Source organism: Anastrepha ludens, chromosome 6, assembly GCF_028408465.1.
Source record: "Anastrepha ludens isolate Willacy chromosome 6, idAnaLude1.1, whole genome shotgun sequence".
NCBI lineage: Eukaryota > Metazoa > Arthropoda > Insecta > Diptera > Tephritidae > Anastrepha > Anastrepha ludens.
This window is the reverse complement of record NC_071502.1, coordinates 35,652,131-35,674,419: the sequence shown is the minus strand read 5'-3', so window position 1 is coordinate 35,674,419 and position 22,289 is coordinate 35,652,131. Positions and strand designations below refer to the sequence as shown.

The 22,289-nt window shown below is 36.2% G+C and overlaps 1 protein-coding gene across 1 annotated transcript in view; it reads right to left on the bottom strand.

Moving 5' to 3' along the window:
• Positions 1 to 6,130, bottom strand: part of LOC128866117 (uncharacterized) — a 118,494-nt gene extending 112,364 nt beyond the window's left edge. The window contains exon 1 of the mRNA XM_054106618.1: positions 5,440 to 6,130. The gene's annotated coding sequence lies outside the window, so the exon portion shown is untranslated. The remainder of the gene's footprint in view (positions 1 to 5,439) is intronic.
• Between the last annotated feature and the right edge of the window lie 16,159 nt (positions 6,131 to 22,289).

Sequence of the window (22,289 nt, the reverse complement as noted above, 5' to 3'; positions counted from 1 at the left end):
TGCATTTCGCATTGTCAATGTGCTGAAATACCAAAATAAGCTTTTAAAAAACAGCTTAAATTCTTGAAGCCAGTGCGGAGTAAAATGCATATTCAAAAACACATTCACATTGGTATGTGTAAGTATACAAGTATATGTACACTCACACGTATAAGAGAGAGAATCATTATCATTCGCTGAAAATAAATTATTTACCATTAACGTAGTGACTTCTGCGCCAATTAATTAATTTTTTACGCAGTATTTTATAATTTTATAATTCATAGCCTTTAATCCGATCAGCGTTTGAAAAATGCGAAAGTTTATTACAGTCAAACTTCAATAACTTGAATCACCAGTTTCCACTATTCGAATGCTCGACTTATGCAGACAACGAGACATAGAATATATTTTTAAAAAGCTACCATTTTGTAAGGTACATCTTAAATTTTTTTGTCATTTTCTTTATTTATTGAATCTTTCTTTTAGAAGAAACTAACAATAAGTTTACAAATCTTATGTGGTAAGTAATATGCAAAAATGAAATATATATTTACATATATGATTAATTCGGATGTGAATGTGATGGAAGTAAATGAATGGAGGGAGTTGGAAAACACGATTCTTCGTACCTGGGAGCCGGAAAGGCCTAGTTTCCAGTTTCCCTTAGAGATTCCGTTGCCCCTCATGATGATTGTGTGATTTGTTTTTGTTTTTTGGACGGGATGGTATGTGGTAAAATTGGATGGAGGGCGCCGAAAAGGCATAGTTTCCAGTCTTCCTTTAAACTTCCTTTATCTCTCATGACGAAGAGGCCGTACTGAAAGCCGGAACGGCCGAGATTCCGTTGCCTTCGTGGATGGACCCTCGTGCGAGATGAGATAATTAAGATAGTGCAGACTTGTAGATGTATTTTTTTTGTCTCAATCGTGTGTGACGTTCATTTAGAAGTAGATTGTTTAGGCCACACCCTAAATTCTTATAAATTTTTGGCCACCCTAGCGCCTACCGTTCCGACTATTGCAAACAACGGTTTCTATTCGCTGCAACGTTAAGGCCGTTAACCTCGGTATTTCCCCGCCGAACAGTCAAAACGTGTACTGTGTTAAGCGCTGTTCGGCGAGGTTACTTTCGTTTAACATTTAAATTTAATATCACTTCCAAAAAGGGGACGACAGGAACAGGACGTGTCAGCCAGCGTTAGGTAAGGCTATTCTAAATTTAGTGTAAAATATCATCGGAGGGACCATGAAGGATCCACATGCAATCACTACAACGGCGTCGCCATCCGATGATTACAAAAGTTTTTAAGTAATGAGAAAGAAAAATGTGTATTGATTGGAAGCACTGATTTCAATCGCAATTATTTCATAAGCGCATATAAGAACCATCATTGCTTCATACACATTTTAAACGCAGATTCACATACGGAAAAAAACCACTAATACTTGCTTTCGGTTCACCAACACTTAAGTGCTGGTTCAATGCAGGCTGGCTTTGCTCACTGTACTTGTTTAGCTTGGCTTTGAAAACTTGTATGGCCGAATGGGCGCTTTGGACGCTGTCATAACAATCAGATGATTCGTAGAAGGAAAAAGGAAACAGAGATGTTAGCCATATTCAATAATAATACATTTTTGAATCATGATGTTAACTATATAGAAGCTGTGAAAACATATTGCGAATTTTCTTTTAATAGTAAAAAGGGACAAGATAAGACGCCAATCACAGCGGGTTTGAACCGTTTTCCATTTTTATATATTTGTTGCAGGTGAATCTAGTGGCGCTGCACTAATTGCTTCATTATTTGTAAAAACCAAGCATTTCATTAGATTTCTTCAGCCTGTATTTTCAAGAGTTTCAATCCTTTGTTGTTTTCGCATTACCACTCGCCTACCTGCTTAAATTTGCACACTTAAATAATTTCGCAAGTAGCGCGCTCCGGCCGATTCCGAGTTCTTTACTAGAACTCCAACTGCAGGAGGCGCTTAAAATATTGTTTGTTTACTGCTCTGAGCTACCAGCAGTTACGAAATGTTTTTATCTTCGGCTTTGTTTTCGCTTTCACTCTGTTAGCAACATAAAATTCACAAATGAAGCTAAACCAACTTAATTTAAATGAAAGAGAGGGGTGTTCAATTTCTAATGTCAAAAACGCTGCAAATAAAACGTTGAGCTATTTTAAACTTCGCCGTACTTGAAGCGCTTCAAGCAAAGCTGCCATTTGGCCTAATTTCATATGAGTATTTCAGTACTGTTCTATTCATTTTCGATAGTTATCGAAGCCAAGCAAGCATTAGCGAGTAAGAAAAAGAAACAAGTTCCATTGAATCCAACGTTGCATATGATTTAGCAGTATTTTGTACATTATTTTTATTTTGTCAAAACAACAAAAAAATATCCCTACCTATACTCGGAACCACTAGCCTGAGCAAATCGGTTGTGAGCTAATATTAGTTTCACATATAACCACAGGCCTCTTCTACTCGCCACTTCTCTGATCGGCTCGCTTGACGGAAAATTCGAGTCAAAACAGAGATAGGTGGGAACATTTTTTTTTAAATAACAAAATGGCGTACTTTTGAAAAAAAAGGTATGTTTTTCGGGTGGAAGTCAGACTGTAGTATGGAAAGTTAGGGCTGAAAAGAAACGAAAGTAGCTCCTGCTAGAATGACAAGCCTACAGAATAATAATCAGTTTAAATTTTTCGTTTCAAATGTTCTGAAGAGAACAATCCTGTTGAAAAGCCACCTATCTTTTTTTTAATACGCTTCTTTGGTGACACAATACTACAAAAAAAAATTGTTTTTGTATACTATTTGATGTCAATATTAACATACTATAAATTCAAAACGATTGCATTTTAGTTTCTTAAAAAAAAAATCCTAAAAAATATCTATAAAGAATTATCAGACTACTACCTGAAGCAACAACAAAGTTATCGATGCAGATACTTAGCTTGCGAGTACGGTTATGTCTCATAAAACTGGTATAACTCACGTTTTTACGAACAAATGTACTTTTAGGCAGCTCAATTTCAGCGTTGCCAAGATATTCATTTATACTTTATACTGGTATATTTTCATTTATACCAGCTCCTTCATCTATTTGCCACTTGCTAACTCCCAATCGGTAATTAAAAAGCGAGATTGCCCAACGAAATTTCTCGCCCGAAATCCAAGATTATAAAATATCTTAAATTATAAAGATACCTTTTTCGTACAACCCTGTTTTTTTATGTTATCGATAATTATTATTACGAATGTAAAGAGAAACTTCATTGTAAAAATTAAATAAAATAAACGCCGGTAAGGAAAAGAGGTTTGTAGACATAAATCTAATACATTTTTTATTAAATATTAATTCATGTTACAGAAAAAAGTCTGTATCCTTAGTCGCTTTGGCCTTTTATTGCTTATTATAAAATGTAATTTTGATTTGTAATTTATTAAAATTAATATTATTTTCGTGCAATCTGTTTAAAATTTAAGCATTAAGCAATTTATATTCTATAACTTAGGTTAATGGGGCGATCTTGAAGAGTGCGAAATAGGTGAAGTCCGAGTTGACGTAAACAATTTACTCACCACATGCCCTTGATAGAAATGACTTACTGAACATGAAGCGAGAGCCCTAACATTTTGAGGTTGATTTTATAATATATGTATATGTTTTTAAGCAAATTAAATTAACTACTGCTGCTCTTTCTCTTTACTCCATGCCGATAATATGAATTAAACAAACCGAAATCCCTAAAATATTCCATCAAACCAATTTAAGAAAAAACACCAAAAAATTAAGAAAAACCCTTCAAAACGTCTTGACAGCTGAATGTCAATTTTGCAGCTAATCTGCCATATGAACGGGTAGATCAATTTTCGTGGATTTATTGCTAATCACTGCATAGGTGAAAGTAGTTTAAGTCACATGATCAACGCTAATTGTTATTGCTTTCACGCAAATTTTTCGCTTTGCGAACAGCCGCGATTCCTAGCGAATGGCAGATAAATTAAATTAACCGGAAATTAGTGGTCGAAATCCTACTTTCTTTCTGAAATTTTATGTAGAATTATACTTTGTTTAACTTTTATGCGAGTTGGAGAAGTTTTAGTTATGGGACTAAAATGTAGTTATATTGCTCTCTAAACGCTATTGCCACTCGATTTAAGATTATTTAATTAGCGCGGACATAACCATGGCCACATAAATCAGCTGATTGAACTAACCTATGGGCAATACTGCAATCGATTAGAAGTGATCAATGCATCCTAACATATCGACTAAATGAAGATATATTGGAGCATTTCTTTGGAACAGCGCTGCCTTTAGTTTTTAAGTAAATTTTAATTATTATAGTTTCAAAAATCTTCTGTCAACTTCTGTTAATTCACTTCTGATGGGATATTAGATATTACATAACTTTTCAGATAACCCCGTCTGCGCATCTGGCTGTGATTTTGAATATAAAATAAAATAAAAAATATAAATATCTTTCCACTGTCATTTTCGCAGAGGGTGATAACATTCTTCCCCTTTCTGCCTACTTCCAAAATGCAACAATAGTTTAAGGAGTGTCAAATTTCAGTTGTCACTGCATGCAGTTTAACTTAACATTTTGCTGATTTAAATTTCCTTATATTTTTTTTCCCACACATCTTTTTTTATTTTTTATTACCCTTATGGTTATTTTACTAATTGAATCAATTTTATTTGATGTCATAAATTGATGTATAAAACCACATGAAAGGCTTATTAAGCGCTCATTGTTGCCGAAGTGGTAAATCAGATTACTTCCAATCGAGTTATGCAGATTTTCATCCACACATACAAGCACGTAATTGTACATATCACCTACTCGAAAAGGGCTGAAAAATAATAACATAACTTATAAGAAACAAATTTACAAAATTCAACACTCGCAGGCGTAAAAATTCAGTGCTGCAGAAAAACCTAAATTTGTTCTACAGGACAGTTTTAATTGGTTGTGATATCTGAGAACTTAAGAGAAACATTTGATTAGAGTAGCAGGAAAGGCATGAAACTTGAATTGAAGTTCAATAAATTAACACTTGACATACACAGGCATGCACATACACACATACATGTCAGCAATGCATGCCCGAATATCTGATGGCTCCATGCCAAGGGCGAATTTGGTATATTTTGAAAAGTAAATATTTTGTATTGACCACACGCGGAGCGGTGTTGTTTGATAAGTAGCCGATGATCTTGTATGCGTATGCTAAAAGACATATTTTTGAATAAACGAAAGGAAACTATTTACTTGCGTCTATTATAATAATCATTTCACTGCCAAAAAACGCTGCGTTAAGCAAGAATAGGGACACCATGGAATGGCAAGACGGCCAGTTTGGCAGGTAGTAGTGGGCAAGAAGCACAACGTAAATAAAGCGCATAATGCTCCTATCCATGCGAGAGACACAATTTAGCGGTACATACCTATTACTGTTGATGGAGAAGATGCTGGCTCACAAACTGTACACTCGTACCAATTTTTGAGGTTGGCTTCAGGAAGGACAATGGCACTTCAAGCCATTAAAGCACACTTCTGAAATTTGCGCTAATGAATCAGTGCCCAACAAGGCTGACTATGTGCACACAACTTCGGATGGAAGGAGTTGCTGTATGGAGCTAATTGATATGTTAAATCGAGAAAATTTTAGCGAACATGCTCGTTCAACACATCGAATGTGTGAGTGCTGACGCGGACATCACGAACACTCAAATTCGCACAGTCGAATTGTAACGGTTGGCCACGATGTTCACGGACATGAACGCTGACTGAGCGCGACCGGGCACTTATACATGGCGGTAATCCGATTATGCGGAGCACTTTGAACTTGAACTGTGCGGGCAACGAAAACACTGTTCTCAGCGGCTAAAGGCAATACGCGCTATGACCGACAATTCCAACAATGCGAACAAACCGCACGCATAAATTACTATTTGCGGCACTTGGCAGCAACGTTCGCACAACAACACTACGGATTTCCACTTTGGTGCACAACGACCAAGCACCAAACATTGGCTCACAGTGGTCGTTTTAGCTCATATTTAAAGCTCATTGGCATTTCATTTAAAATTCACACGCACTGCTAGCCCATTCACACACACCCACGCAGTGTTCGCGGGTATTCGCAAAACGGTAACACGTATCCTCCGTTAGCTACGAACGTATCCTTCGCGAAACCGAGACTGAACTAAAGCGACGGCTTTTCTTATAGCTTTGTTATGCGGCGAGTCCTGCGCTTGTGTTTTCACCATCTTCACCTATTTTTTCCCACCAATTCTATGTTGAGTGTGCGCTTTGGCGCTGTTTTGTTATTGTAATTGGCGCCGAGAGTATGGCACGGTATTAGGTGAAATATGAGGGTCTATCGGCTATTTGTTGTTTACATTTACCTGCCATTGAAAATTAAAAACCACCGTTAGTCGAGCAGCAACCCGCCATGAGGTGGCACATGCGGTTCGTATTGATTAAAAATAATTTATATAAATACTGTGGAAATTTTATAATTTATTTTATACGTTGTTGTCGATCGTAATCTGTGTAGATTATTGAGAATTCATCTAAATTTGATAACTAAATTTCGAAACTTTATTAATTTATTTCAAAATTTATTAATTCGTGTATCTGCTAGATTACTTTAGATGCTTTTATTATATATCTGTTTGTATGTTTGTGCGTATATCGCGTAAGGGGATCAAATAGTGAAGGAAAATAAAAAGAAGAGAATTTATTATATTCTACAGATATTTAACAACTTTTATTTTTATTCATTTGAAATAAGTTCTTTCTCAGTTTTATCTCTCAAAGGAAAGGAAGGTAGGCATAGTGCGAATAGCTTGAAATGTTGTCCGACAGAAAACTTGCCCAAAATCTCGGCGACTTCAAATGATTTGGGCAATGGACCAGAAATCGAATGTTCACAGCCGTAAGTCCTCGTGGCTAGCGCTGTGTTGGTTTTAGTTTTTATTTTTTTTTTTTTTAATTGAAAAACCAAATTTTTTTAATAAATTAAAATAAAACTAAAAAAATTCGTGCATCTTATAATCTTGAAAGCGCAAAAAATAAATAAATAATTGGCGCATACACGTCTGTTAGGTGTATGGCCGAGCTCCTACTCCTATTTGTAGGAAGGGAGGTGCAGTTGTATGCCCACTCCCAACTGCAAATTATTTTTATGAACAGCTTTTTCATGGCAGAAATGCACGCGGAGGTTTTCCATTGACTGCCGAGATAAGCCCTTGAAAAATCTCTATAGAAGCCAATTTCCATTACCTGTCCCCATTCACCAATTTAAGATATCATGCTACCAGCTAACATACGTAACTTGGTTTATAGAATTTCTCGTTCTAAATATCCACTACACACACACATAAAGCCAATCAGTGTCTCATGACATCGCACATAATTCAGGAGAAAGATTAAATTCTACAGCGTTTCATTTAACTAAAGTGAGTTAATTCAGTACCACCTGCCTTTGAATTTCACAAATTGTCTCCTATTGAAGAACGAGAATTTGTGCTATGTAGAAAATGTGTCCGAATTTGTTGCACCATTTATTTATCTTGGGCTTCCAAAGCGCTCGTTATGCGTTAGTTTTGCTAATGCAGCCAAAACACAACGAACGGGTCTCGCTCCATTGAATAATTTCGTTGAAAAAAAAAAAAATGGAATATATGAAAATGTTTATAATCGTGCTGTGCTCGATTTTCCTACCTTGTGTTGTTTCAAAACTCACACACCAAAGAGTGGCACGTCGTCGTGCGTGTGTACGTTGGTACTGCTAAAGAAATCAACAAAAGACGTGCACGAGTATTCAATTCATCTATCAGACTAACGCACGAGCCGGTATTTGCGGTCGAAATGTATTTTGATTTGCGGTTTTCTGTATTAGCCAAGATTTGTACCAATCTTCGTACATCATTGAGGGCACTATTAAATATAAATTAAGCCACTATTGCTTTGAAATTTTTGCTCAGCTCAGCGGCACGAAAGCGGCCATATTACCTCGCAATAAACTATAAAAGTGGATCAAACTGTAAAACTAAATCATTAAATGAAGTTGACGGGTGACGACCGGCATATTTAATATAATAAATTTTTAAACTTTTTCACTAAACGAAAATCAAATTTACGTACTTTCACCGTTTCATCGACTCTATAATGAGGCTTGTGAGCAAATATATTAAGCCAGTTAGAGCAACCTGCAGATTGATATATAAAAATAAAATAATAAATAATACAATAATTATAATGGTAAAAAAATGTGAATATTATTCCAAAAAATACTAAAAATAAATAGAAATTTTCGAATATTTCTTTAATTTAATATAAGGACTATGAATAAGTTCGTGCGGTTTTTTTCGAAATTTGAAACTTTATTGACGTAAAATGGTTACAAATTTAATATTCAAAATATTGTCCATCGCTTACTACTACTTTTTCCCATCTTTCTGGCAATTCACGGATTCCCTTTGTGAAAAATTCGGTCGGTTTTGCCGCAATCCACGAATCGATCCATTTTTTGACTTCATCGTAATTACGGAAGTGCTGGTCAGCCAGGCCATGTTGCATCGATCGGAAGAGATAGTAATCGGATGGCGCAAGGTCTGGACTATACGGCGGGTGGGGTAGGACATCCCATTTGAGCGTTTCTAAGTATGTTTTGACCACTTGTGCAACATGTGGCCGAGCATTGTCATGTTGCAAAATAACTTTGTCGTGTCTATCGGCGTATTGCGGCCGTTTTTCTCGCAGTGCTCGGTTCAAACGCATCAATTGTCGTCGGTAGACATCCCCCGTAATCGTTTCATTCGGTTTCAGTAGCTCATAATACACAACACCCAGCTGGTCCCACCAGATACACAGCATAACCTTCAGGCCATGAATATTCTGCGCCGACGTCGATGTTGAAGCATGGCCAGGGTATCCACACGTTGCCCGACGTTTTGGATTGTCGTAATGGACCCACTTTTCATCGCCAGTCACAATTCGATGCAAAAAACCCTTTCTTTTGTGCCGTTGAAGCAGTTGTTCGCATGCCATAAAACGGCGTTCAACGTCTCTTGGCTTCAATTCATACGGCACCCAATGGCCTACCTTTCGGATCATTCCCATGGCTTTTAAACGTTTGGAAATGGTTGATTGATCAACTCCCAAAGTTTTTGCAACCTCTTCTTGCGTTTGAGCCGGATCTTGATCGAGCAATTCCTCCAATTCGGTATCCATGAACTTTGGCGGCGCACCCTCGCGTTCTTCGTCTTCCAAGCCAAAATCACCACTTTTAAAGCGTGCAAACCACTTCTGGCACGTTCGCTCAGATAGAGCATGCTCACCATAAACTTCCACCAAGATACGATGACTTTCGGCTGCTTTTTTCTTCATATTAAAATAATGAAGAAGAATTCCCCGCAAAAACACATTATTTGGCACGAAATTCGACATTTTCAAGTGTGGTAAAAATATTGTTGTTTACGCTTCAAATAAAAAACTTATACTGACGTTTGTGCCTTACGACAGTAGCTCTCCAATGAATGTTTGGAAATGTGGATCGATGGAATAATAATCAAGTTACGCCATCTGTTGTAAAACCGCACGAACTTATAAATAGACCTATTATATTAAAGAAATATTCGAAAATTTCAATTTATTTTTAGCATTTTTTACTATCGAAAACATACGCGTCAGCATTGTAATATTACAAATTACAGTCACACAAACTTACAAACAACACACGGGCTGAAAAGTCCCGGGCCTAACAAGGAAAACACGTTTTTGTTTGTTCAAAATTAGCTTTATTCATCAACGTAATTTCCATCAAGGGCCGCCGTAGCCGAATGGGTTGGTGCGTGATTACCATTCGGAATTCACAGAGAGGTCGTTGGTTCGAATCTCGGTGAAAGCAAAATTAATAAAAACATTTTTCTAATAGCGGTCGCCCCTCGGCAGGCAATGGCAAACCTCCGAGTGTATTTCTGCCATGAAAAAGTTCCTCATAAAAATATCTGCCGTTCGGAGTCGGCTTAAAACTGTAGGTCCCTCCATTTGTGGAACAACATCAAGACGCACACCACAAATAGGAGGAGGAGCTCGGCCAAACACCTAACAGAAGTGTATGCGCCAATTATTTATTTTATTTTTTAATTTCCATCAAGAACAATCGCTAGAGACGCACTCGAGAAGCAGGAATATTGTGTTGCAGTTTTTCTAGATATCACGCTGACTTGTGATGAGGTCTGGCATGAAGGCCTATTATAAAAGCTTAAAACGAGAATGCCGCGTAGTTACTAAGTGCTCTTAAAATCACATCTTTCATTCAGACAATTTTTCATCATAGTAAACAACGATGCCACCGACCTCCACCCAATTAAAGCAGGGGTACCACAGGGGGGCGTCCTAGGATCTGTATTATACACCCTGTTTGCAGCCGATCTTCCCTTATCGACGAACGCATACAACGTCGCATAAGCAGATGCTACTGTTGTAATGCCTAAGAATAATCATGCCTCAGCTTCTTTTAATCATCAACGTAATTTCCATCAAGAACAACGCAATCGTTTCAGCGCCGCTCTAACATTTCAATACCTCTTTTGTAGCATAATTTATCTTTTGCCTCAAAACAGGCCTCAGTTTCATTCGAGCGAAATTTCTTACCTGCGAGCTTTTTTTCTAGGTCTCGGAACAGCCAAATCTGCCGAATATGGTGGATGTTGGAGCAATTCGAAGTTCAATTCATGATGTTCAAACAGTGCTCAGAATCATCAACAAGATCTTGTTTTTGGTCACATGCACAGTGAGCACACGCGGCACTCACTTTTAACAGACCTTTCTCGTAGAAGCCACCCATTCTTTTGATGTCTTGACGATGTTAGCTAACTCTCTTTTCGATTATTCAAAACGATTTTGTGGATCTTTTATGTTTTATGGAGTTACCACGTCATTTGGACGTCCACCGCTTGTGCCTCATCGGTCTCTACGACCACATTTCAAGTCAGCAAACCTTCGTTTTATTAATTTTTCTGATGGAGCAGAGTCCCCATAACACTTTTCAAGCCATTGCTTCGCTTGAACGGTATTTTTCCCCATCAAGAAGCAGTGTAAAATTAAAACATGAACCTCTTTTTGATCCCTTGCCTTGAAAATAACAAAAGTAGCGGCACTGTTAGCACTGTTTTTAAGGTTAGTACTAACTGAAAAAGTGGTGAATGCGATAAAACTAGTGTGTTACGCTCGGAACTTTTGAGCCCATGTGTTATATCCACTTATTTACCAGTTGATTGAATATGCACTAATTTCCTAATCAAATATGCCATCAGAAAATAATTTGACTAGGCTGGTTAATCATTTATGATCCATGTTTTTATGCAATTTCTTTTTGTTGCAAATTTTTCTAGTAAATTTATATTCATATACAGCAACACACACACATGTACACGTATGTATGTAGTGTGCACGTATTTTTATTAAACATTTATTTTACTGGATTTAAACGTTAGCGTTTGGTTGCGCGCACTTTTGCATATTTTCGCAGGACCCAATTAACTTTTTGTACGCGAATTTGAATTTGAAATAACAAATGCGCATTGTTCCTTTAAATGACTGTTATCTATAACAACTAACTTTAGGCGCTTGGCTTTTCCGCTCGCCTTTCTAAAATTAGTACTCAGAAACTGCGATTGCCGCTCCCTCAAGCGTTTGAGTGAAAGTTGTGTTTTTTTTGGTAAATATAATTTATTTTCCTGAATCAATGTTAATTACCATTTAAATCCTATATTTTATTAGTCACACCGTCCAATTAGTCTGCTGGTTACATTTTCCAAGTTATTTGAAAAAATATTCTTGAGAAGATTGTTGGTAGTGTTGCATGAACTTGCCATTGCCCAAAGTATCAGTTTGGGTTCCGAAAGTAACATAGAACACTTGAGCAGTGTCATCGAGTTGTGAATGTCATTGCAGATGCACTAGAAAATAAAAAGTACTGTTGTGCAGTCTTTTTTGATGTACAACAAGCGTTTGATAGAGTTTGGCCCGCTGGCATTTTATACAAAATAGAGAAAGCAAGAAGGCTCCACATGGTGATAGACACTCTTATGTTCAACAACAAAACAACAAAACGAAGCTCCTGGATAGATGTTAAATCTGTTAATTGTAAACAACATATTTTAAAGGGTTAGAGGTCGTACTACCCCCCCGAAAAAATTATGATTTTCATAAATTTTTTTTTTTTGCTAGTCAGCTCCTTTATTTTACAAAAATAAAAACATAGCATAAATACATCATATTCGATGTGACTTTAGCAAAATTAAAAAAAAAATGAATAATTGTAAAAGTTATCGCTGTTTGTGTGGAGCTCATTTCTCCAGAAGTCCCTTGCGGTGATCATCACAAGTCACTGGAGATTCATCTAAAATCAATCGGACAGGAGAAATTAATTTTATAAATAGAAAATATTGTGCCTGATCGCAGCTTTTGTTTTTCAAAATTAACAAAATGGCGGCCTCAGAAAATATTTTTCAGATTTTCGAGAAAAAAACCGACAATCAGTTGTTTAAAAAATATTGCAATTTAAAAAAAAAATCCTTCGATCAGTCACTGCTTTTCAAAAGCAGTTAAAATTTTATTGAAATCTACCAAGCGGATGAGCTTTTACGACGCCATAGACATAGCGCCGCGAATAAAGATCCAGCGGCTCCGCTGGCTGGGTCATGTCGTCCGAACGGATACAAACACTACGGCTATGAAAGTATTCGATGCGGTTACAGCTGATGGTAGCAAAGAAAGACGAAGACCTCCTCTACGTTGGGAAGATCAGGTGGAGAAGGACTTGGCTTCATTTGCGCCGGTTAGCACGAGAAAGAAACGACTGGCGTGCTTTGTTAAACTCGGCCAAAATTGCGTAAGCGGTTATCGCGCCAATTAATAAGAAAACATAGTTTTGGTCGGTGAAACACCAAAATTAAACAAAAATATTTTTCTAATAGCGGTCGTACCTCGGCAGGCAATGGCAAACCTCCGAGTGTATTTCTGCCATGAAAAAGTTCCTCATAAAAATATCTGCCGTTCGGAGTCGGCTTAAAACTGTAGGTCCCTCCATTTGTGGAATAACATCAATACGCACACCACAAATAGGAGGAGGAGCTCGGCCAAACACCCAAAAAGGGTGTACGCGCCAATTATACATATATACCTATATATATAATAGTTAGTATGTATATAATAGCTTTGAGACTAAGTTAAAAATTAATTTTAACAAATTTCTTTACTGTCTCTAAGATAGATTGAAGATTATAAAATAATACGGAAAAAAATATTTCATTAGTAAGAGACCACCCTTTGCCGAAATATTATTGACAATTTCGTCAAATTTACCAACGTCGGTGGTCTACCGATTATCAAAAATTGTATTTTCATCATTACTACGTGTTTTTTCCAATATTTTGAGTGAAGAATCTGAAATGATACCCTATGCCTTACTTCATTTAATTTTTGGCTAATTATTTTCAAAAATGTAAGGTTTATTTTTTCCTTTTTCCGCATTTATTTAATTTTTCATATTTAATATAATGACTCGATGGCCTTAGAAATTCGTACTCCCTATTTTGTGTTGTATTAAAAATAATAATAATAATATTTACCAGGAATTCATATTAAATTGAAATTTGAAAAGTTATTGAAGAGGCCAACCAAACTCATAACTGAAAGCAATTGAGCCGTAGCAAAGATAAACTTTATAAAATATATATAATTACAAGGTAACGCAAAATTAATCGTCCAATTTCGGTTTTGAATAACTTTTTTACTAAATAAAAAAATAAGCATATTGAATGATGGAAATCTTTAGGTGATATCCTTTACGCGCTCCATTGCTCGTCTGTTTGTATATTGCTGCTATCTAGTTCACAAATGTCAAATGTGATTGACGTACGACGTCATTTGCAAGAAAATATAAATCTTCCGTTAGAGTGATTATTTTTGCGCCATTTTGTACATTCCTTATTTAAATTTCCAGAACTTTATTTCACAACACAGAATCCAACTTCTTTAGATAAATCTACCGTTACCTTTAATGGTCCACTTTTAAAAATAATAAAATGACAAGAACCGCTTCTTTAAAAAGTAGACATTTAAGCCAGAGCATTTAAAACGTTAATATTTCTGTTGACCAGTAGCTAGAGGTGATTCCATGTCAAGTTGGGTACTATATTTTCCTGATAATTGGCTTATCTGCAGGTTTTACAATAATAATATGAAATTTATTGAATTTTTAAAATTTGGTATGGGGCTCTTTAATATCAAATATCTGCTGTTGTTTTAAACATTTTGTTAATTTTTATTCCTAATTTTTTAGGTTAAAATATGTTTCGTGCAATATTTCTTACTGCCAAACTGCGGAAGTATGAAGAGAGAATTTTTCGTAAAATAATTTTGTGGATATATTTATAAGAGATATTAGTCTGAGCATGTATTGTATATATGAATCCCTTATATTTACATATTTAGGCGATCTGTTATACGAATTCACTTGCGAAGTATTTGTGTAAACTTTTTTATCAGGTGTTTTTGCGTGTGGAAAGGAGACATTCTGTGGCTCGTAAGTTAACGAACCAAAGCCAAGTTTAGAGGAATTGTATACGAGGTGGCCAATTTACGAAGTATTCACGATATACCTGACATTGTAGGACTTAAACGAATACCCTTCTTCTTCTTGTTTGGCGCGATAACCGCTTACGCGATTTTGGCCGAGGTTAACAAAGCGCACCAGTCGTTTCTTTCTCGTGATAATCGGCGCCAGTCGGATACACCGATCCATCGAATATCTTGACAGTAAATAAAAATGCTAACGATTTATTAAATCTTGGGGTAAGGTTAGCCAATGTTGTATGTTAGTAAATCTTAACTCCTTTGCCGTTTTAACTACTTTAATATGTACGGGCAACCGCCATAGCCTTTCGGTAGTACACAGGTTCAAAAACTCGGACATAAAACACCAAAAGATATACAAATTTGTTTCTAATAGCAATCGCCTCGCGGTAGGCAGTGGCAAACTTTCGAGTGTATTTTTGCCATGAAAAAGCTTTTCATAAAAAACTATTTGCCGTTTGGAGTCGGCTTAAAACTGTCGGTCCCTCTATTTGTAGCGCAACGCACAAAATAGAAGGAGCTCGGCCAAAGGCCAAAAAAAATGGTGTAGCGATTAATGCAATAAGCAAATAGTTAAAATATTGAAAAACTGAAGGCTTTGTGTTAATGAAATCCTTATTTCAACTAACACTAAAAAACTAGATATAAAGTGTTTTCCAATAACAGGTGTTACGGGTGAATGGATTGCGCTATCGAAAGATGATTAACGATTTTGTATGGCCGGAATTGGATGGTGTTGATCTGGACAACGTTTATTTTCAACAAGACGGCGCTATGTGCCACACAAGCAACGGAACCATTCTTATTTTACGGGAAAAGTTTCCGGTCCGTGTTATCTCTCGAAGGGGTGATCATAATTGGCCACCGAGATTTGTGATTTAAGACCTTGTAACTTTTTTCTTTAGGGCCAAGTGAAAGAGAAGATCTACGCCAACAGCCCAGGGTCGATTCAAGACCTCAAAGATGAAATTCGTGAGGCTATCGATGAATTCGAGGGCAGCCACTTGCTTTTCGCTTATGGAAAATTTCATGAAAGGGTATTGCCCTGTAAGGGTGGTCGTGTTGGTAATTTGCCTGTTGTTATTTTCCACCATTAACGGCATGCCTTCCTCTTTATAATGAAATGTACATCCGATCATTTATATTAAAAAATAGCAGTTTTCTTTGAATATCCAAATAACACCTCTTATTGGAAAACCCTTTCGTTGCACGTTAGCAGCAGTGCAAAACGCTCAACCCCGATATTTACAGTACAGTTTCACAATATTTTCTGCAGCAGCTTGTGACTCAAATTCTCATCCAAAACTTCCTAGAAAATCCAAAATGCGCTTCAACTGCTCCTTTGAGATCAAATTTGCTTCTACTTTTTTCAATTCCACGCAAATATTTGTATGCTTCTAACGGATTTTGAGGCAAATTAAATGCATACGCAAATCACAGATTCATTAAGAATTTTAAAACTAATTATTTATAAAAATAATTATGTGTGCATTTTGATGTAGTTCTACAATATAATTGAAAGATCCTAAAGTTGTACAGCCACCCCAAACAGTGAAAAGAAGTGATGACTGTTTATAGAGAAAACCCTCCTTTCCATTAATTTTTCGAGTTATTTCAAAATTTCATAATAATAATAATAATTTCAGTTGCATATTCATCCATATCCTTTACACAGTTTCCGCGATGGAGTGCATACATGCATACATATCTACATAAATAAGTAAATGACTTTAAGTTGTGTGCAAATTTAGTTGTACATGCAGATGAGTTGAGTTTTGCCTGTTACACAGTTTTAAATGCTTTGTTTATTCTGCAAAATTAAAAGACAAAATTAAAAGGAATCATTAAATAGCACAAAAAGTCAGCCTGTTTAAATGCTCCCAAATAGTTTTGTGCTCCTCCAGAGCCCCACAAAATGTGCGCACTTTTAGTATTTGAATAAGCAATCGCAGCGCCACTAAGTGATATCGTCCCTAGATTTAACCCCCAAGAGATTTCACAGCATAATCATCTTACAGACTTGGCATAGTCAATGGACATACTGACATATCTAAGTAAGTAGATGAGTACTTGCGACATAAAAACACGTATTAGGCAAATAAGCCCTGCAGGAATTTCATTAGTTCATAATTGCTGATGAATTCAAGTATCTTCTATTTTCTCTACTACTAGTCGATGTATTTCATAAGGCGACGTTCTAGAAATTATTATTTTTCCTACCATAAATTAACTAATTGGTACCTGTAATGAATAAAAGCTTCTCAAGACTATGGAAATGGAAATGTGGGTCTTGAAAAAATTAAAAGAATTGAATCAGAGAGCAGTAATTTTAATAATTTAATGTAGCCCCCGCAAGTATTACGTGTAATGGCACCACATATTGACAAGTTTTGACTCTTTACTTATTAATTTTTCAATTAAATTTTTGTTTTTTTATGAAAATATAGTTAATTATATAACAAAAACCATAACAATCCAAGGCTCGAACATTGTAAAAGCGTTATAAAAATTCGACAAATGTTCATCCAAATTTTACATCATTCAACTAAATTTTAGTATATAGAATAAAGTGTAAGTTCTTTCTATGACAATGTTTCGCATTTTCTCCGATGATGTTCGTTACACGGAAAAAATGCATAACACCTCCAGTGGAAAAAATCATCAAAAATAAAGGAGAATATTGAGCTGCTTTAAACTTGCAGTTTGGGCCTTTAAAGAGTTTTATTCCCGTAAAAGATCAATGGTTTCGTTGCTTGTGTGGCACGTAGCGCCGTCTTGTTGAAAATAAACGTTGTCCAGATCAATACGATCCAATTCCGGCCATAAAAAATTGTTAGTCATCTCTCGATTGCGCAATCCATTCACCGTAACTGTTGCTCCAGCTTCATTTTCGAAAAAGTAAGATCCAATGACTCCGCAGGGCCATAAACCGCACCAAACGGCCACACATTGAGGATAGAGAGACTTTTCAACAAGAATTCTGGGATTTTCTGAGCCCCAGATCCGACAATTTTGCTTGTTGACGAAGCCACCGAGGTGGAAATGGTCCTCATCACTCAAGATGATTTTTCGATGGAATTCCGGATCATTTTCATGCATTTCAACGACCCGATCAGCAAAGACACGACGTTGTTGATGATCTGCCGGCTTGAATTCTTGTGTTAACTGGATTTTATAAGCCTTAAGACCTAAATCTTTACGCAAAATACGGTGCAATGATGTTTGTAGAATGCCTAATTCCAAAGAACGACGAGGAATGAACAAACCTGGGTTTTCTTTCACTTTCACTTTCTGCTGTTCTTGAGCGACGTGCACGGGTTTTATTCTTCACATCACTAACTTGTCACAACAGCTCGAATTTTTTCACCAATTTCTGTATTGCGGTCGGACAAGGTGCTTCACGATGACCTAAAAATGTTCGAGCTTTACGAACCGTCTCTGCCAAATTTCCACCATTTTTATAGTGAATTTTTATAATTTCAATGCGTTCTTTAAGCGTGTATCGTTCCATTTTTATTAATGGCGTAGTTTCTACTTGTCAAATATATCAGCTTCAAAAGTGACATCTACCGAAATAGTGGGGCTATTCAAAATAACACCTGTTATTGGAAAAATTTCGGGGATGTATATATAATTATTAGCGATATTGACTATGCTGACATGGCCACAAAAATTCAACGCCTTGCAGAGGTGACAACGGGAATAAGCCAATAAAGTGTCAGACCAAACCCTTACGAATCAACGCAATAAATAACAGCCGATCGAAGATGTCCACTCCTCCTGCTACCTGGGCAGCATTATTACCACCTATGGTGGATCTAGAGCTGATGTTAATCATAGACTTCAGAAAGCAAGACAGGCCTTTGGGCGACTACAACCACTTTGGAGATCCTCCAAAATTTCAACTTCAATGTAAAGTTAATACTACTGTGCGGCTGTGAATCGTGGGACATGGCTGCCAGCGATATGAAAAGAGTAGAAGTTTTTATCAACAACCAGCCAGAATTCGTTACGAATAACAGACTGTGGGCGATAACGCAACAAGATACTATTAATGTTGAAGTTAGGAGAAGGAAATGGTGATGGCTTGACCACGTCCTGCGTAGATCAACGGACGACGTAACGAAAATGGAACGCTCAGCACATACCTGAAGAAGGCAGACCGAGCTTGAAATTGCAGCCACAGACAAAAGCTAGAGAGAGATAAAATACCTGGCTTTAGATAGAGAAAATTTTAATATATTTATAATGGCCCTATGCCACTAGTAGGAACAATGGGGAAATATTTAACCTATTTTAACCCTCTCTGACATCCTACATCACACTCCATCCACTGAGATAGTTTATACTGAAATTTTGCTCTATTGCAATAAAAACATAAGAGATTTTAAGTTTCTGTATGTTTTGCATCAAGACCTTTTATTACTATTATTTTTTGTTATTATAAAAGTGAAAAGTTAAATGTGCAAATTCAAAGAGCACAGAACAAAAGGCTGAAAAATAGAAGTATAAAATACTGCAAGTAGAAACTTATTGGCAGCTTTTGCATATATGTTGCACGATGCCATGCTGAGCACATACAGGATCACTGCGTCGCGAGCCCCTCTCCCGTATCTTACGATATCTTTTATCATGAATCACACACAGCTTACAAGAGCCTTTTACTATGGTTGGACCTGATGACGACGATGTTGAGGCAACAGTTGTTTTCATAAGTAATGTTCCGCCCATCATTTCGGCGATTGCATTATTAGTAATTGTTTGAGCCATAATATTTTTATTACTCACACGACGATCTAATTCTTTCTGCATGAGCTTTTTGGATGTGCAAATGTAAGCTTTTTGTATAGCGCCTACGTCTGATCGAAACAAGAGCTGAATTTAGACAAAATTAAAGAGAGCAAATAACATATATTCACTCATTTTATCCAAACTTCAGTACAATACAAAAAATAAATCAATGAAAACAAAGGAAGAAAGATATTGCGAAACAACTATTCATACATTTTCCATGCAAATATGCTTGTGGTATAGCAGTACAAGGATGTCATAGAAGGGTTAAGAACAAATTGTTTATGTTTGTTTTTCACAAATTTGTAACATATAAAACTTTCTGGGTTAGTTTAACTAATTTGCTCTCTTTCAAATGGTGAACATTTAATTTTTTGTAAGTTTTGAATAGGAAAAACGTTTACAAGTTCAGGTTATCCCTGCTGGGATACAAGTACACATAAATATGTGTATATTTATATGGCATAGGGTAATGAGGCTAAAGAAACACCGAGATTTGCTTTATATATTTCTCAACGTTCATAACAACATACACAGTCACATGCATACACACATTTATTGGTATAAAGAATTTGCAGCACCATTCCGTTGAATCTACTACACTCGAATTTAAGCGAGTATTTGTATGTATGTATTCATATGCATTTGTTTATGTGTATGTACGATTATGAATAGAATATAGCATTAAGCAGAGATACCAGTAAATTCGTAAATTTCTAAATCAGTACATTTCAGCACTGCTCATGAGAAGTTAACTACTATGGAAATAAAAAACGGCCAATATAAAAATTATCTAACAAGCAGCCTCTTGGTAAACTTCCCCGAGCATACACTTCAATTCATATTTGGTTATAGAAAATTAATGTAAATGGCATTGTAAGTTGTGTACAGGAGCCGCTTGTTCATGTGAACCTTCTTCACTTTAACATTTCTTCTTCTCTTATGCGAGTAATCGCATTTTATCTGATATGTAAAAATAGGGATATGGATAACTTATTTTGGGGTTTGTCCTGATTTTCCGAACGACTAAGTTTTTTTCTTTGGCACTTAAGAGCAGCAGACGCCCACAACGCTCTTTATTAGCGATGCTTCCCGCACTTTTATATTATACTAGCGAAAACCCGCCCGCTCCGCTGGTCGTCTTTAAAAAAATCTAGATTAATTAATTAAATTAAGCCGAAAAATACTGTGTGTTTTTCATAAAAATTCTCGCGCATGAATAGTAATGAAAGAAGTTTCGCATAGTAGTAGCAATTAAAAAACGTTTCATGTGATTTACTTTATTAATTTTTTTTATTGTAATGCTCTTTGGTATACAAAATTTTTCGTTTTTCCATGCGTTGTTGAATAAATGAACAATACCGATGGCTTACCAACTCTTGAGCATGAAACATAAAGTTGGCCATGAGAAAAACATGGGTATTCTAAATCAATACCACAAATTGATAAAGTTTGGCCTTGTGACTTATTAATAGTAATCGCGAATGTAAGGCGAACAGGAAATTGAAGACGTTCAAACGGCATATCAGATGGTATCATTGGTATTCGCGGTATTAAAACGTCTTCCCCAGAGTATTTTCCATTCAAAATTGTTGCTTCAATGACGTTATTCATCAATCTCTTAACTGTTAATCGAGTGCCATTACATAGTCGTGGTTGATTTATGTTTCTCAACATAATAATCGGTGCTCCTATTTTCAAGTTTAGCATGTGTGGCGGTAATCCAGGTAAATCAAGGGAATTCAAAAATTCAGTGGGATAATTTACAATATCATATTGATTTGTAACAGTGCCAACGGATCCATATGTTTGTTCTGGACTTGGTATTTTGAGCCAAAATAGCCGCATTCATTTCATTCACATCTTTATTTTTGCCAGCCATGATGGCTCGTTCACCAAGCCAGTCATGATTTTTGTAATTTTGAGGCAAATTTGACAAAAGTTTGGGTGTAAAGTTATTAAGCCAGTTAAATTATCGACAGGAACTTTGCCATTTCCAATATCCAATAATTGCTGCGAAAATTCAGCAGCTGATGGATCATTTTGCATTAGAACACGTACATTTGTAGTTAGTTTGAGTGTTTGAACATGTCTCCACAAATATGATGATTTCAAACATGCAGCCAATTCATCTGCTACAGTTGCTCGAGGAATAACAGGCAGTGTTTGTCTAAAATCACCTGCCAGCAGCACTAAGGCACGACCAAACATTTCATTTTTACTACATAAATCTCGTAATGTCCTATCAAGCACTTCCAGTGACTTTTTATGTGCCATCCTGCACTCATCCCATACAATTACGTGTGCGAAAAAGCGGAGAAGGAGAAGAGAACTGTTCTATTCCCCTCCGCTTTAACCCAGCTATGTGTTCAGGTGCAAATGACTTTTTTGCGTGAAGTCTGATATAAAATAAGTTCTATTTACTCTTCTTAAATTTATATAAACTTTTCCAGGCGAAGTAAAAAAACTGACATATATTTGCTTCAACCGTATATTTGTGAGTACACAGGTAATACGTAAATATATGAATGATATAGGTAATATCTCATATTAGCATAACCTTTCTGCAAAAAATTAAGGAAACGATCACCAATCACGCCGGCAATGATACAATGAATTTTTCACTTTAACTGACTTCAGATTAACGTTTACATAATAAGCGTATATGTAACATTTTAAAATTTTTTTAGAATTTTTTTTTTAATTTTTAATAATAAGTGGTCTTCCTCTTTCTCTTCCTCTTCTTCTTCCTCTTCCTGTAGCTATTCCGTTTTCTCTTCCATCTCCAGCTCCATCTCCTTTCTTTATCCCGGAAACGGGCAGTAAAAATTACTTCACTTAAAAGCTTTCA